This window comes from Monopterus albus, unplaced genomic scaffold (genome assembly GCF_001952655.1).
Source record: "Monopterus albus unplaced genomic scaffold, M_albus_1.0 scaffold18.1, whole genome shotgun sequence".
Classification (NCBI taxonomy): domain Eukaryota; kingdom Metazoa; phylum Chordata; class Actinopteri; order Synbranchiformes; family Synbranchidae; genus Monopterus; species Monopterus albus.
This window is the reverse complement of record NW_018127898.1, coordinates 3,463,155-3,478,525: the sequence shown is the minus strand read 5'-3', so window position 1 is coordinate 3,478,525 and position 15,371 is coordinate 3,463,155. Positions and strand designations below refer to the sequence as shown.

General features: G+C 44.8%; 1 protein-coding gene across 7 annotated transcripts in view; it reads right to left on the bottom strand.

Moving 5' to 3' along the window:
* The window catches only part of plxna1b (plexin A1b), a 193,664-nt gene extending 180,242 nt beyond the window's left edge, over positions 1-13,422 (bottom strand). For 4 of the 7 annotated variants that reach the window (XM_020592549.1, XM_020592552.1, XM_020592551.1 and 1 more), the window contains exon 1: positions 13,160-13,417. The gene's annotated coding sequence lies outside the window, so the exon portion shown is untranslated. The other 3 variants (XM_020592554.1, XM_020592556.1, XM_020592550.1) reach the window with 3 other exon arrangements.
* Positions 13,423-15,371: the final 1,949 nt, after the last annotated feature.

The following is a 15,371-nucleotide window of genomic DNA, read 5'->3' as shown; positions in this document are numbered from 1 at the left end:
CAATGCAGGACTTTATTCTTTAGGGTCAATCTAGCTGCAGTACAGCTAAATCAATTGGAACAGTCACCTGAAATTTAAGAAAAGTCCCTTTTGTTTTCAGTCCTTTGAGGGTTGTTGTAGCTGGTAATAATAACTGTAATACCATGAAACCATGTCATTTTCGAACATGGTTATCATACCGTGAAAATCTCTTACTGTTGCAACCATAATAGTAAACAATAGCATCAACTCTGTGCCCTCTCCTGTCTTTTAAGTCCACTCTGCTCTTAATCATTTGGCTGATTAATAATTGGTAGCAGCAGATATCTACAGTCATGAGACCTTTTTTCTTTTCCAAACAACATATAGACTTATGGACTTTTTTTTAATTTAAATAATATTAGGAGTGCAGAGTGAAGCAAACAGACACTGCTCAATTTTTATTTGCAAATTTTTAAAATAATTAAAATATTTTCATACTTCTTTCATGTTAACTAAATGTTAAGCCAATTTGTGTCTCTTTATTAAATTGTTGTATTTTATCTGATCCAAAGGGGGAAAAGCAACATGATACTGGCGTTACACATCGGCCTCTCTGCTCCCTAAAAATCACCATCAGCCTTTGAGAAACCCATATCAGTTCATCGCTAGTGACCAAAAACAGAAATCTTAAGCCCCACACCGTCTGCCTTGTTGACTTTCCAGTGTAAAAACTTTGTCGTACCCATGACATTGAAAGTGACAATCCTGTTCACCAGCTGCTGTAAAATCCTGCTTTAACAAGCACAAGGCTGCAGGACCTGGGTCTTTTATGAATGACATGAACAAGATATTTTAGCTGTGGGTTTAGTATAAATGGTGGAACAGAGACTGACCAAGCAAATGCCATATCGGATACTGAGATATATCATACACTGGATGCTTGGGGACTTTGTGGTACACATTTGTGCCAGGAGACAGTCATTCTCTCTGTCCTTACGCCCCCTACTTCTACCAGCCATCTGTCATTTTCACCCACCAACATTCAGGTGAGCACCGGCCTGTGCTCTGTGTGTGTGTGTATATATGTCTGTGGGGTACAGAGCTTGGCAGTTACAGTGCAAGTGGCCGGTCAAAGTTAATGGTAGGAAGACATGGGTCTACTGATGTTGATGAGGTTGTGTGAGTGAGTGGACTGTGTCTACGTATCTCATCACCAGCAGTCCGGCTCGCTAATGCGCCATCCCTCTGCCTGTTCGCCCTCTACCCGCTCTATCCATTCATCGCCCTGCCTATACATCAACCTATCAGGGACAATTATTGGTGAAACGAGCCCAGTGGTAAGTGGATGAGAGGTGACCTGTGCCATACAGCAATCAAACCCCAACTCCCTGTCACCCTCCCTTCCCCTCTCTCCCTCCAGCTGTGCTCTGAATAGGCCCTTAAATCACTCGGCCTGGGCCCTTTGATTGGTTGACCTCTCTGCATGATTAAACAGCCATTTTCATCACATCCTCCATAGGAGAGTGACAGAATGAGAAAGAGGGAGAGAGTCAGATGCGCTTGCTAAGAAAGGTAAGTGAGCCCAACCAAATGGGATCCCTCCATGTTGATGATTACCCATTTGGATCAGAGGAGGGATCGAGCTGGTGTGAATAGCACCTGAAAGTAAGTCACACACACTGTGAGCTCCAGTGGACATAGCTGGCATACCTTAACACTGACCAGAAGAACAAGTGCAGCACAAAGCTCAGTATAAAAGCAGACATGGCGGGCTGGGGCTGGATGAACTGAGCTCAGAGCTATAGTTGTCACATTTGCCTTAGGCCGTCCCTGGTAGGCTAGTCGTTAAGGCGCAGCGCTCTCGCTGCTGCAGCCCAGGTTAGAATCAGGGTTGCGTCAGGAAGGGCATCCGGCGTAAAACACATGTTAAATGTCAACATGCGACGATTCGCTGAGGCGACCCCTAAAATGGGAAAAAGTCGAAAGTAACTTTCTTTAATGACAAAAGTAAAGGAAACTAATTCACGCACTAAACCTTCTGATGACACCCTTCTCATGTTTGTCCTAATTAATTATAGTTTGAACCTGATTCTTGGCTTCTGGACTCGACTGTGACTGATCGACTGGTTAAGCTCCTCATTAGATGCCACTGGTTGTTGTAGCCATTCTCAGTTTAAATGCATAGGATTCAGATAATGTAGCACAATGTTGATGCGAGTAAATTTCAGTCAGTAAGAGATTCATAGTGTACAAAAGATCTGGTTTATAATGCAGCCCTGTAGCAAGCAGGAGAATTGAGAACACACAATTTATTTTAGTATATAGTCACAATGGGCCACATTCGTCAACCGTCCTTAAAGACCACTTATGAAGTTTTCCCGAAGATTCTGGCATTTACCAGTGTTTGCTTATTTGGGATTTGTTCCTAGGTAAGAACAGAACCTACGCACCCTCAGGAGCATATCTTTATTTCTAATTTCTGTTCATTTCTTTAAGTGTCTCTCAGATATTTTTCCTAGGACCTTTCTTAAGAACAACCTATGAAGAAATTTCAGAAAGCACTTAGGAAGCGAGGAGCATAACATACACTTTATATGTTACTTAAATTATGAAAAGGGGTCAGTAAATTGCTCAGGAGCACTGTAACAGACACAGATGTCTGTAGCTCGCTGCAACGTGGGCTGGCTAACGAGATATCACAGGGTCACAATCATTTCTGCTGTGACTAGTGGAATTTAACACTAATTCCCTGAAATCGCCCGTCCAAAGAGTGGGAGAGTTTAATTTCCTTCTCTACCCTGAAACCAAACTTTTCGTCCGATAAAATCACCACCCCCTTGTAACATCTGTTCGGCTTCCAAATAAAAAAAAGTCGTAAAGCCGCTGTGGCGGGGTGGTGCAAGCAACAGCAGCTGTTCCGACGCCGTGTTCAATCCTTGATTAAAGTTAGACTCAGATTCTCTGAGTTTTCATCATCCTTCTTTCCCCGCACTGTGCCTTCTTCTCCGCCCTGCCTTGAACACAAGAGTTCCTCTCTGCAACATTATTTATTATTCTTTGGTGCAAGCTGCCTTGTTGCTGTTCTGACTGAACGAATGCTGCCAAGTTCCCTCCCTACACTCCTCTGTTGTCTTCTCTTCCCTCAGTGGTTCCTGGCCATGGTGCAGGCTCTGGCATCATTTTGTTCAGATTTCTCCTGTCCCACCCTTTCACAAATCTAAATGCTCAAGGCTCTTCTGTTGCTACAAGCAGACAGGTAGACATGCTATTTTTGAAAACGCGTCTGTGCTGCGGCCAAGTTTGACTGCAGCACTTATTGCCGAGGGCAGGATGAGGTGTGCCTCTTGAATGAGCTAAAAACAGCGTGTGCCATGTTTGCAAACAGCACATGTGGTGATGGCTCTGAAATGTGTAATCACTAGTAGTTTGGGAGACAGAAAAGTCACCTGTGACCAGTTCTAAAAAATATTACAGCTAGATGTCGTCTTTGGTTGGAAAATGGAACTTTCTCTGCCCAGTTTGCCTGTTCCAAAATGAATCATTGGTTTCATGCCATTGTTTTCAAGCTACATTCAACATTCAGCGTTGCCTCAAATGCCAGTCTGACAAATTCTATCTGTCATGTGTCAGAGGGCAGGCAGAAAGAGTCTGCTAATGCACCAGGGGCCGTGTCACGCTGATCTCAAGAGCCAAATGAGGTCACACTCGGGCAGCAAAGGAGAGCCGAGCCAATCAACTGGAACAGCCACATTCCTCCACGTGCAACAGGAACTAAGGACATCATGAATTTTAGTGAGGCAGGGAAGGAGGACAGCCCCAGGAGAAAGACTTGGAAAGAAAGAAAGCAACTCCTCCCAGCTGCTACGATTCAGCACATCACACCAGTCACAAGTTACACACCCCATTTCATTTGGAATGCGATGGACCGACAAGAGCTGCACAGTATCGCTCATGCATTCCTTCATGTTTACTGGCTACTTGGTCACACGCTCAGCTTCCTATATCTGAGAGGCTCGCTGGATGAGCAGCTCTTCACTACCCTACCTGTCTTCGTGTGGAAGCTGGAATGCAGCTCACCTATGTGACAGCCCCTGGTAGGGGGGGAGAGGAGGCCAGGGTCAGAGGTCACTGAACACAACTGGAGTCATCATGGGACTGCAACGTGTAGCTCGCACTCACAGCCACCTAAATACCCCACACCTACAACGCTGTAGCTGCTCAGAGGTTCACCCCTGGCTGGGCAAAAAGCAACAAGTGGGCCCCAGCAATAAAACATCCGTGGCCCCACTCCACCTTTAAAGTAGGGATCAGTCTAACCTTTGACCTCACCCTATCACACCCCTCCCTCCAGTTAGAAGGCCTCCTCCTCCTCCTCCTCCTGTTCTTCTTCTGTTTCTGGTTGCAATCAACACCCGCCCCCTTCCCAGTGCTCCACTATTGTCCGGCCTGGAGTACTTATTCCCCCTGCTCTGCTTTCCTCTCCTCTGCAGGGGGTCGAGGAGGGAGAGGCAACAAAAAAAGCACCCCCGAGGTCCACGTCGTTCCAGCAAGGCAGTAACCTAGGTCTGCTAAAAGAATTAGGTTGAGCAGCCACCAGTGTTATGCACATGCCACCGAGTGGTTTTTCCCTGACCTAGCTATGTAGGAAAGAGAGGGAAACAGGGGTATCTTTCCAAAGCGTCCCAAAACCTTTGCGTAAAGTTGCTAAATATTATATTATATATTAATATCTATGCTGTTCAATAATATATACAAGTTGGTCATAGGCCAAGAGTTACGCAATGATGAGAAGTAAACTTTTCAAGTTTAACCGACAGTTCCTTTTGCACCGAGCTGCCTATAAAATGTCATTATCCTGCTAACCTCACTAACCTTTGGAAGGAGGCTGTAGTATTACTGGGTAACTGTAGCTCCTGTGAATAGAGAAAAGTCCCTTGTACATGTGTCTGCGGTCGACATGCTCTGCAGTGGCACAATGCCAACACACAAAGGAAGCCAGCCTCGACAGGCTACCCATCACTTCTCACTCTTTAACCCTTTGAAAAGAGGGAGCTGACAAAGAGGCCGTGCAGAGAAGAGGAGGATCGCAAAGGGAGGAGGTGTAGGGCATTGTATGCTGCTTCAGCACCATTTGAGACTACATTTGTTATTTGACAATTTGAATTTGGCTCCACCTTAAGCACGGGTTGATGGATGCCAGGAATCCAAACCATTTCTCAGAAAAGGGCATAACACTGTTACTATGACAGAAGAGTAACTAGCCCTGTTCTTACTACCGAAGCCCAACAGACTTGCACTATTATTTATGTTCCGGTTTTGTTCAAAAGAGCATTTCCGTGGGTCTTTTAGATTGTCATCTGGGCTATGGCTTCAAATAAACTAACACCGCTTTCAGTCAGAGCTCTGACAAGTTTTGGACTGGCTCAAAAATCTGACAGGTCCTACTTGGTCCTGCTGTGGAAAACAGTGGCTACTGAGAGACAGACATGGAGATGTGAGAGGCTCTGAAGTGCTCTGGTTTGATTTAGGGCTAAAGCTACTCAAAATCTACCCTTCTTTTTAAAGCTGAAGTGGGATCGCATAGTGGATTTAAGAAGGCTGACTGTCCGTTCTCTTACACTGGAAAACTTTTTTTTTTCTCGCCATTACTGACTGTGAAGCGCCTGCCTACATAAGACCTCACCAAACACACACACACACACATCCAAGCCAAACTAGCCAGGCGTGCCAGCCCACACCTAAAGCGAGTCAGGCACTCAGGGGAAAAGAAATGAATGGTTAACAAAATGGATAAATGAGCACTTATCTCCATCTGGTAAACACACATGCAGATGCTGACATCACTGTGTGTGGCTGATGAGCCATAGAGTGTGTGTCCATGTGTGCGCACACACAAACAAGCCAGAATGCAACTAAGGCAGAAGAGACAGAGAGTGACTGTGCATGTGTCCTAAATGCAAATGCACACGCTTTCTCAATGCCCACAACTGCCTTAATGGGTGACACCACCATACTGTGGACCTCTCTGGAATGTGTGCCCTTCCTTCCGCTGACATGGGTGTTGTTGCTGGCTAGCTCATGACACAGCCACAGTAAAGGGGCCGACAGACAGCTAGCTGATTTATAAGCTAGCCCACGGCCATGCCTTCCCTTCCCTGGGCAAGTGGCTCTCTTCAAAGGCATGATTTCTATTAGTCTTATTTACAGGGCTGGGGAGCGCTGACCACCTGAATTATTTAAGGGTGTGTGTGCAAGTAAGTGATGGGGGGGCAAGAATGGCAGAATGGAGATACAGAGACTGAGAAGAGGGGAAAAAAGAAGTGAGCAATTATGAGTTGCTGCACAATTAGCATTAATCACAACAATAAATGGCTGAGCCTGTGTAAACTCTTCCCTGTTTCATCTCCTCCACAGCAGTGTTACCTTACATTAAACATGAGGAGCCCCCGTGCTTGCACACGCACAGACACATTCAGATAGCATCCTGTATACCATCCTCTTGTATACGCTGTGCACATCAATAAATGCACACCGACGATGCACTCCTTATCTCAATGCAAATACATGCACAGGCACACACCCACGGCGCACTGCCTCCTCTCTCATGCAGTGGTTCTCATTAACAAGCCAAACATGCCTGAAGAGGCAGACAGACTCTAGTGAGCACGGTAAACAACCAGTAGGCTCCCTCATCTACGCTGAGACTATCTCAGCATCAGCAGCGCACGCTCTCAGCCGATGACACTGACAGGCTGGGCCAGATACAATCCATTCAGAAGTCTGCTTCTCCCCACTGAACCGGTGTAATTTGGTGTTCTTTGCAAAAGGGGACATTAGAAAGGCAATACTGGCTATAGCCCACCATCTACATAAAAGCTGGGACTCATCATTTTCAGTTTTTACCAATTTAACCAAGGCTAGGCTGTAGCAGCCAAACAGTGAATACATTTTTCAGACCGTCACAAACCCAAAAGATGACTCTTTTTATCATCAGAATTTTGTTTCACTGGGTCCAATACCATTTGGAATAGTCTAGTTTAACCATAAAATATTTCTACCTTATCCCATTCATGTGTGTGTGTGGAGCTAACTAGCTAACTGGAAGTCACCCAGCTCGCTTGGTGGAGGACTCAGCTTGATGCAAGTGCGCATGCTCTGTGGGCCCAAAACCACAGAACATCTGGGTAATTTTTACGGCTGGAATCCAGAAGCATGATTTTTTCAGAGTATGCGTCACTGAGCAACTTTCATAGGAATGAATAGGCGCCGTCTAACATTTCTGTATCCAGTTCTCCCTTAATATGTCAGTTTTAAACTGAACAATGAGTTCAAGATGATTGAATTTTGTCAAAATAAGTTTTTAATAAAGAAAAAGATCATAATAAGCCTTAACTATAGCACTATTAAACAGCTAACTGTGGCTTCAAGGTAAACTGGATATAGAAGGGGACTATCCCACCACCACTCAATTCTAACTGTTAGTGAAGAACTATGTGAACAGCCTTGCTAAGTGAAGACTGACCTGAGATCCATGTGCAATGGCACAGAAATTAAACAAGAACAGAAATTATAGACAGGAGTGGCCAGAAAGTGCTAAGTGCAGCCCAATCCTGCCAGCTGCACATCAGGCAATGACTTAGAAAACACCACAAATGACAGGTGTAAGTGTCGTCTCTTGTTACTTGAAGGAAGTGACTTTGTGATCGAAAGCAACCCCCTGCTCTTCTGCACAGCAGGAAACGCAACAAGAGAAGCAATTGTTTTCATGACCACACAAAATCAAGGACTCAAGCTGCCTGTCTGAGTCAGTGTCTGAGGCGAGATGGACAGAATGCTGACAAGAGCATTAGCATGCCAGGGAGGAAACCTCATATGCTGAGGCTGTGCCCACAAGTGGCGGGGGCGGTGGATTTCCACACCAGGCCACCGGGTCAGAAGTGGGACCGAGGTTTATGCTGAATCTCTGGGCCATCAGGCAGATCCTTCAGGATGACTGTAACTTAATGCCAGGAGGGCTGTGGGTCAACTACAAACAACAACAGTCTGACTTTGGTTTGGATGAGGGCCCATTGCACAAAAGTACAGGAGACTGTCGATTTGACTTTAACACAGTCCTCCCATCAATAAAACAAAGTGCCTGCAAATCAGTGAACAAGACAATTTCTCCATGCCCTAGTTAAGTCAGTCTCTCACCCTGCTTTACATTTCAATCAAACTAATCAAGGGCCTCTGAACAAAAGGAGACCATGTAAATTTTGTTCCCCAGCAGGCAGCACAGCCTACAGTGAAAAGTGAGCTTATTTTCAATTTTCACCCAGATTAGCAAGCATGCTTTTGATATTGTCAGAAAGATTTTTCTCTTCCAAGGCGTCTTGAGTGAGTGGCCTTTTTAGTGCCTGCTTCAAAAAGCATCCCCCGTACCCGAGCAGCTGTCACTTTCAGCAAGCACTGTGGAGGATGGAAGCGGGGGAGGGGTCCTTTGAAGGAATGGTTAAAAGTGGGCGATAAAAATAAACTGGGAGAGAGGAGAAAATTAATTATACATAACAGACAGTTCACTTGGATGAGCACGACAGAGACAGAAACTAACGCCACTTCCCTCAAAGAAAAAAAAGAAGACATTTTCTGGCTGAGGACATTTCTGCTCCACCACCACAGTGGTCATATTTACTGGGCTATATCTGAGGTGACGGATGCAACAAGAAATCTTTTTAAGTAGTTCATGGCATTGAACAATACAGACCACACTTTAATTTAAAATTCTCCACGCCGGCGCTCACTTCACGCGTTCTCTCTCTAATTCCCCCAGTTTCCAGGGACCAAAATAAAGTCAGCTGCCCTCATCGCACCCTCCTTCTTCAGAACGTGATGAAGTTAGCAGACAGCTCAATCTGACTTTAAATTCACTTCTGATTGGCGCTGATGAGAGTTTATGCTGCTGGCTCACCTGCAAACTCACCTCTTGATATGATTTGTGATGCACCAGCACTTCACAGTTCAACACCGCCCACTGACTCTCAATCCCAGCTTCTTATTCGGGCCAAATAGAGGTCATTCCTATTTGAGCAGTCAGTCAAGACAGGCCCGCCAGGTATTGGCAAGTGAGTTTATTTCATATTAAGGCTTGTCGGCTGGAGGGGTGTTAGCACCATGAGAGCTGCAGGTGTGTGTATGTGTGTGTACAACAGGGCCTTCGGGTAGAGCCCTGCTGCTGGTCCCTCTTTAGTGCATTTTAATACTGCTGTTGCTCTGTAGTTCCTTGCCTCGGGGCGCCACACAAACCCCAGTGAGGCCAAGTAAAAATGCGGGGCAAGAAAGAGAGGATTATTCAAGGCTCAGATAGACGGAGATGGGACCGCATGAAGAAACAGAACAGAATGTGATGAAAAGAAGGAAGACAGAGCTACAGAAGGAAACAAACTCAAAAGACAGAAATGAAACAAACCACCAACAGGGCTGACATCTTTAGCAGACTGACAGAAATGAAAACCTAGATAATAAAAAAATACAACCATCTCCATTAGCTGTTAAATGAAGCAGATATTATATTACAGCACTGCCTTGTCAAAAAAAGCCATCAATCACATGGGAGAGGGAGGGATCCTCTCTCACTAGCAGTAATCAGAGGTGTGACGATACACTTACGTAACTCACAACGTGAGGCAATACACAACACTGGGTTCACGAGAATGAGATGACAATGTTTTAACACTATTTTTAAGAAATCTTCAAAAGTCTTTTATTCAACTGAAAGTCATGAAATGCAAAGCAGGTGCATGTTGAAACCTTGTAATGGTTGCAGTTCTCCTTTCTGAGTAGGAATTATCATATGCAGTAAAAGACAATATGCAGGCACTTCTCTCCTGTAGGAGTCTCTTCAGACCTTATAGCTGTGCATGAGCTTCTAACTGAAGCTGTGCGTGACCTTCTGTGCTATTTTCACCCTCACCAGACGGTGACATCATCTGGCAAAGATGCTGCATTGACCAATCACATAGAAGGGACAATTGGGACGAGGACATCCACGGGAAGAAGACTCTTGTTTACCTTGCTATTCAATGTAGAATCTGGGTTAACACACCACAACGACATGCCATGTGTTTTCCTTAGTACTGGATGCTAAACAGTGTTTTCAATCAGTGCCGACACACTGGTGGTAGAATTAGCACTAAGGTAGAGTAAGCTACATTAGCATCATGGCTAACCAAAACACAACAGAAACTAACAGGCTGGAAACGGGAATGAACCCATTACTGCCACCAACTGGACTGGAGTCATCATACTGGCTGCACCTCTGGTTCTTTATGTCCTGGTAAAGCAAGCCAGCTTTTGCCTCAGCCAGTAACATCATAATGTTTTACTATCGCGAGATCTCGTTGCACCCCTAGTAGTAAATGCTTTTTCATGACCTGAACCAAAAAGCAGCAATGGAATAAGTCTAGTCACCACAACAGAAATGTACAGGATAGCTGGTTGAAAAATATTAGATTGAAGGTTAATGCTGTTGAAACTTGTTCAAAGGGAATTGGGCAGAGAGAGAGAGAGAGCGAGAGAGCGCACACAAGAGAAAATGACGATGGAAGAGTGAGGCACACCTTGTATGTGGAGGGAGGAAGGTAAACTCACACAGCTGTGTGCTCCTGACAGGAAGGGAGGGAGAGAGAAAGCCAGAGCGGCAGGAGGAATGGCAGAGGAGCAGAGGGAGGTAAGAGGAGGAAATGCCTCAAGAGGAGGTTGTCACACTGGTTCAAACTGCCAAACAGTACAGGAAACTGGAAAAGGAGCTGGATTTTGCAGTCTAGCAACACTACACATGGTGGGTGTGAACGCAGATCAGTTGGCTGCATGGTGTACAGCGTGCCCTGAACAACACGGTTATGCACGGAGAGTCTTTTCACATGTATAATGTCAAAGAAGTGAAACAGTTTTTCTCTCCAGCTGGGAAAGTCCTGTGAACATGAAGGAATTGAATTTAAATCCTCTCCTTTCATTCCTTTTCCTAAAATCCTTCATCAGTGTATGCACTAAAACTAAATGTTAAGGACTTAGGGTGCCAAGCCTCAATTTAATTCTCACTTGAGCTCAGCTCTCCTGCCTTGTCATCCATCTACAATCTAATTAGACCTAAAATATGCAGCTCGCTGACAGGTCCACAGGAATGCGACGGGGGCGAGCCACACAAAGGGAGGAGAAGAGAGGTGCAAAGTGCACAAGTCAGGCTGGATTCCAAAGTTTGGACATCACAGCTTTACCCTTCACGGCAGCAGACAGACCGGACAGGGCAGTGACACCGCTGGCCGACTGTGGGGCAGATCTCTATCATAATTAGGGAAGATTGAGGCAAATTGCTTGTAATTTTCTGGCTGGATTGGCAGCTTTCATATAAAATGCCATACAAGGTGTATGAACTTTTGTTGTGGTTGAACACAAGTACAATTATTATAATGATAATCACTAGACGTTTTCCACAGGAGTAACCCAGAACAAAACAATGTGTATGGGAGTTGTTGCTGTGTTTGGTTACATTACTGCTGCTCCTCACACTTTCTTATAAAGTAAGGCTTGTTTTGACAGATCTTAGATCCACGTTATTGTGCAGGCTCCTTGGCGAGATGTCAGTCTGTCTGCGGCTGAATGATTTAAGGCGGTGACTGGGCAACACCTAAATAAACACTTCAAGGTTCAAATCCCAGATCATTTACATGTGAATACCGGTCTCTGCATTGAACTGTCAGTAACAATCTGCTGCTTGACTGAAGGGAGGCAAAACTGGGTCATGTCACTTATAATCAAGTGTTATCACTGCGGTCACGTGATGCCTCTGTCTTACAGAGGTGTTCATGTGGCGCAACAGAAGATAAGATACACCTAGAAATAAATATTGCAGTGAGTGTGTCGACATGCACCAGTCTGGCCCCAGTCCCCCTCCTTTTCCTCCAAACAGGGTTCAAATTATGTCTAAACCCATGCTCGTCTAATATGATTCATGAATACATGTTTAAAATGGGCTGCAAATGAATTCACGGGGGTCGGGGTGGGTAGTCTAATTTGGTTAACAAGGATTTGATTAAAGATAGAAGTGAGGAGAATCCGGTGGAGCAATAAGAGCATTTTCAATAGCTGGCAACCAATGCGCACTCAACACACCCACAGACGGTCCTCACCACTCCATCCACACTCAGAGACTAAATTCAATTGCTGTCGGATAACAAAGCTCACAAATTGCCTCTCATTCGTTAGCAGATTACCGCCGTTTTCACACCACACCAACACAATTTCCAGTTATTTCGAAGCTAATAAGGGAATCGATTTTTTTTTTAAGCAAGCACCACGACCCCCTGGAGAAATCCAACACAACTCCTCCCTTAGATCCATTTAAGAAACCCGTGGCAGCACACGTTCAAATAGGAGAAAAGAAGCAAACAGTAAACATGCCTGAAAGCAAATGTTTAATCCAAAGCAACGCAGCCTTCTCCGGTCTCCCCGGACTGTCTACCAGCCCCGTGAATACCTGTAACCTGCCGGTGGTGGCGTTTCTGCTCGGCGGCCTCAGAACAGCCTGAGCCTGCAAGCTGGTCCGTGCCACAAAACACTGGGCCAGCACGGGCTTTTTCTACACGACTAGTGCCAAATGAGGGATTCCCAGACCATAAAAAGTCGGTCTGATTTTACTGCAGCCGACGACCACCAACCAGCCAAAACTCACCTCACACTGCACCAAATCCGACGTTACTTGCAAAAACAGAAAAAAAGCCTTTATTAGTTTCAAGCGCCAGGTGTTTAGCGCAAAATCATTCTAAAGGAAACGTCCAGGTGAATGAAGTTACCAAGCTGAAGCCTCGTTCTGCGCCCCAGATATCCGCAGTTACACTTCGGCGTGGATCGATCAGACTGGTGGTCACACCGGTGCGCACATTCAACACAAGCCTCCACGCACCGATACGCACCGAATAACTGCATACTAGCGCTACTCTACGGATCCTCTCCGCTGCCGGGCTTGGTTGGAGCCTCAAACTGTTCAAACTCGTGGAGAAACCAGACGCCGAGGGCGGAGGAGACGCGGGGAAAAAACACAACGACAAACTCAACACACGGAGCAACGGGGAGGAAAAGCTAAATATTTCTACCGGCGCCACCAAAACGCGCTCCTTCCGCAGGAGGAGAAAAAGCCCCGCACCGAAGTTTTCATGGTACTTACAGGCTCAAGTGATCCTTAGGATAGATATCCTCGCCATGGTTTTAAATTCCAAAACTTGAGGACATTTCCACTGATCACGGAGCAGCGGTGCTCTCTCTCCGGCGGCTCCCTGCGTGTGAATGGAGAGGAGAGGAGAGGAATGCAGCTCCGTCTCTGGGAGGAAGAGGAGGCGCTCTGCTGCCGCAGTACCTCAATAAGCCGATAGAGGGCGCCCCGAACCGGCTCCTCCTGCGGGCACGCATACACAGTATTTTAAGCAGTAACCTTTCCCACACTCATCCTCACAAGATAATCATGTTGTTCTTGATTGCATTTTATTTTACATTTATTATAAATATTCTTTTATCCTTTCATGCAAGTTAATTATTATTTGACCTTTATTATATTTCTGACAGTCATGTTCTCAGGTGCTGTAATGAACAAAAGTCATGTTCCCAAGATGACTGAACTTATGTATACAGTGAATAAGGTTCATTAAAAAATAACATTAAGTGCCTTTTTGCCCCTGTAAGGTCAGCAAAGCAGAGCACCTTCATCAAACTTAGGAACAGAACAGAGTACTCAAACTCAGTATGGTACTGATTACTTTCATTGTTTTGGTCATATATAGTATGTATTTATTCTAGTACTAGACAGGTATGAGAAAGTGGCAGAATACAAGGTGAGGAGGAATAAAAAGGATTCTTTTCCTCTGTGCCACATTTTGACATAAAAGACCTAATGTTTTTTTAAGAGGTTTTGTTGTGGGAGTGACAGATTGACTGTAAAAATACTCCCAGATGTGATCGTTTAATTTGACACTGAAATCTGTCACCAGAATGGCTATAAAAATGAAGCCAACATAACAGATATAAGTACAGGTAAGTAAACAGTCTCAGAGAGGACTCTACCTTGGGGCCTAACTTAAAAATGTAAATAAAACAAAATTAGACGATAAATATTATTGGATCTGTTATCACTCTGCAACAAGTAATCCAGTATTCTTTGTGTCATCATCATAAATCAGAGGTGGGGGCCTTAAGTCACATGGGGGCCTAGTCACTACAAAACTCACAAAGAAAGGTGAGTATGTGAATACGTCTTTTCAGCTAACATAAGGCTGGTCAAACATTGGCTAAAAAAATTAATAATCACAAGAGGATCATGAAATAAAACTTAACTTTTCGTGATCACCTTCATTTTAGCCATTTTAAATGTGGAAACTGTGGTAGATTGGTAGAATTTTGTAGGACTCAACTTGTGACTTGCTTCACTTATAGTAGGTTTCACTTGCTCGACTCTCACCACAGTAACTTGGCACTTCCTTGAAACTTGCACATGTGTGACCTGCTCCTCTGTCATTGATACATTTGAACTTATTTTTGTGACTTAAAGCTTAGACAAAAGACAGAGGAACAAGGTTCCATAAGAACAGGACAACAGTGAAGGAAACACTCAGACAGCGCTATGTGGGGACAACAGGGTGGGGGGGTAAAGAGTGACAACAAATATTTGCAGCTCAGCTGAGTGACATTAATAATGAGGAAAACCCTGACCAGCATGGTTTAGCCTCAATGTGGCACAGAACATTTAACACCTGCAAGTCTCTTCTACAACAGCTACATTCACAGTGAACCGTGTTTAATATAGAAAATACCCCTGGTGATGATGGGAGACAGGTTCGATTGTGAGTTCTACAAAACAAGGCGAGCTCCTAATTAAATGAAGAAGCCTCCGGGGCCTGCCTGTCATATCCCATCAGCTGACACATTCACACTGCCTAAATTACGCTGTGTGACGCGCCGATGACAGATTTCGGGTACAAGCTGCAGCCGTAAGGCTATCCAGCCAACTTGTAATTCTTATACTTTTTTATGATATGCAACCTCAAGACAGCAAAAGTGACTTTGAAAGCTGAATTTTAATATTCATCACACAGTCAGTAAATATCAGGAGCTTAAACAAAGTGTGTTTTGGGCACGGTTCCATGCACCATCTCTGCAGCAAGGAAGCTGTGGGATAACTGAGTTATTCAAACAGGCAGCTCAGGTTACCAATTGTACTCAGGAGAGCAGAGAGCAGGATCTGGCACTAACCACACCACCTGGCTCCATGTGATGTGTGTTCTTGCGCATGTGTGTGTGTTTCATAGAGGAAATGTGTGTTTTTGATTGAGAAAGATAAAGATGTTGGTGTGTGTCTTAGGTGAATTAAAAAAGCTGTTACATTTCAG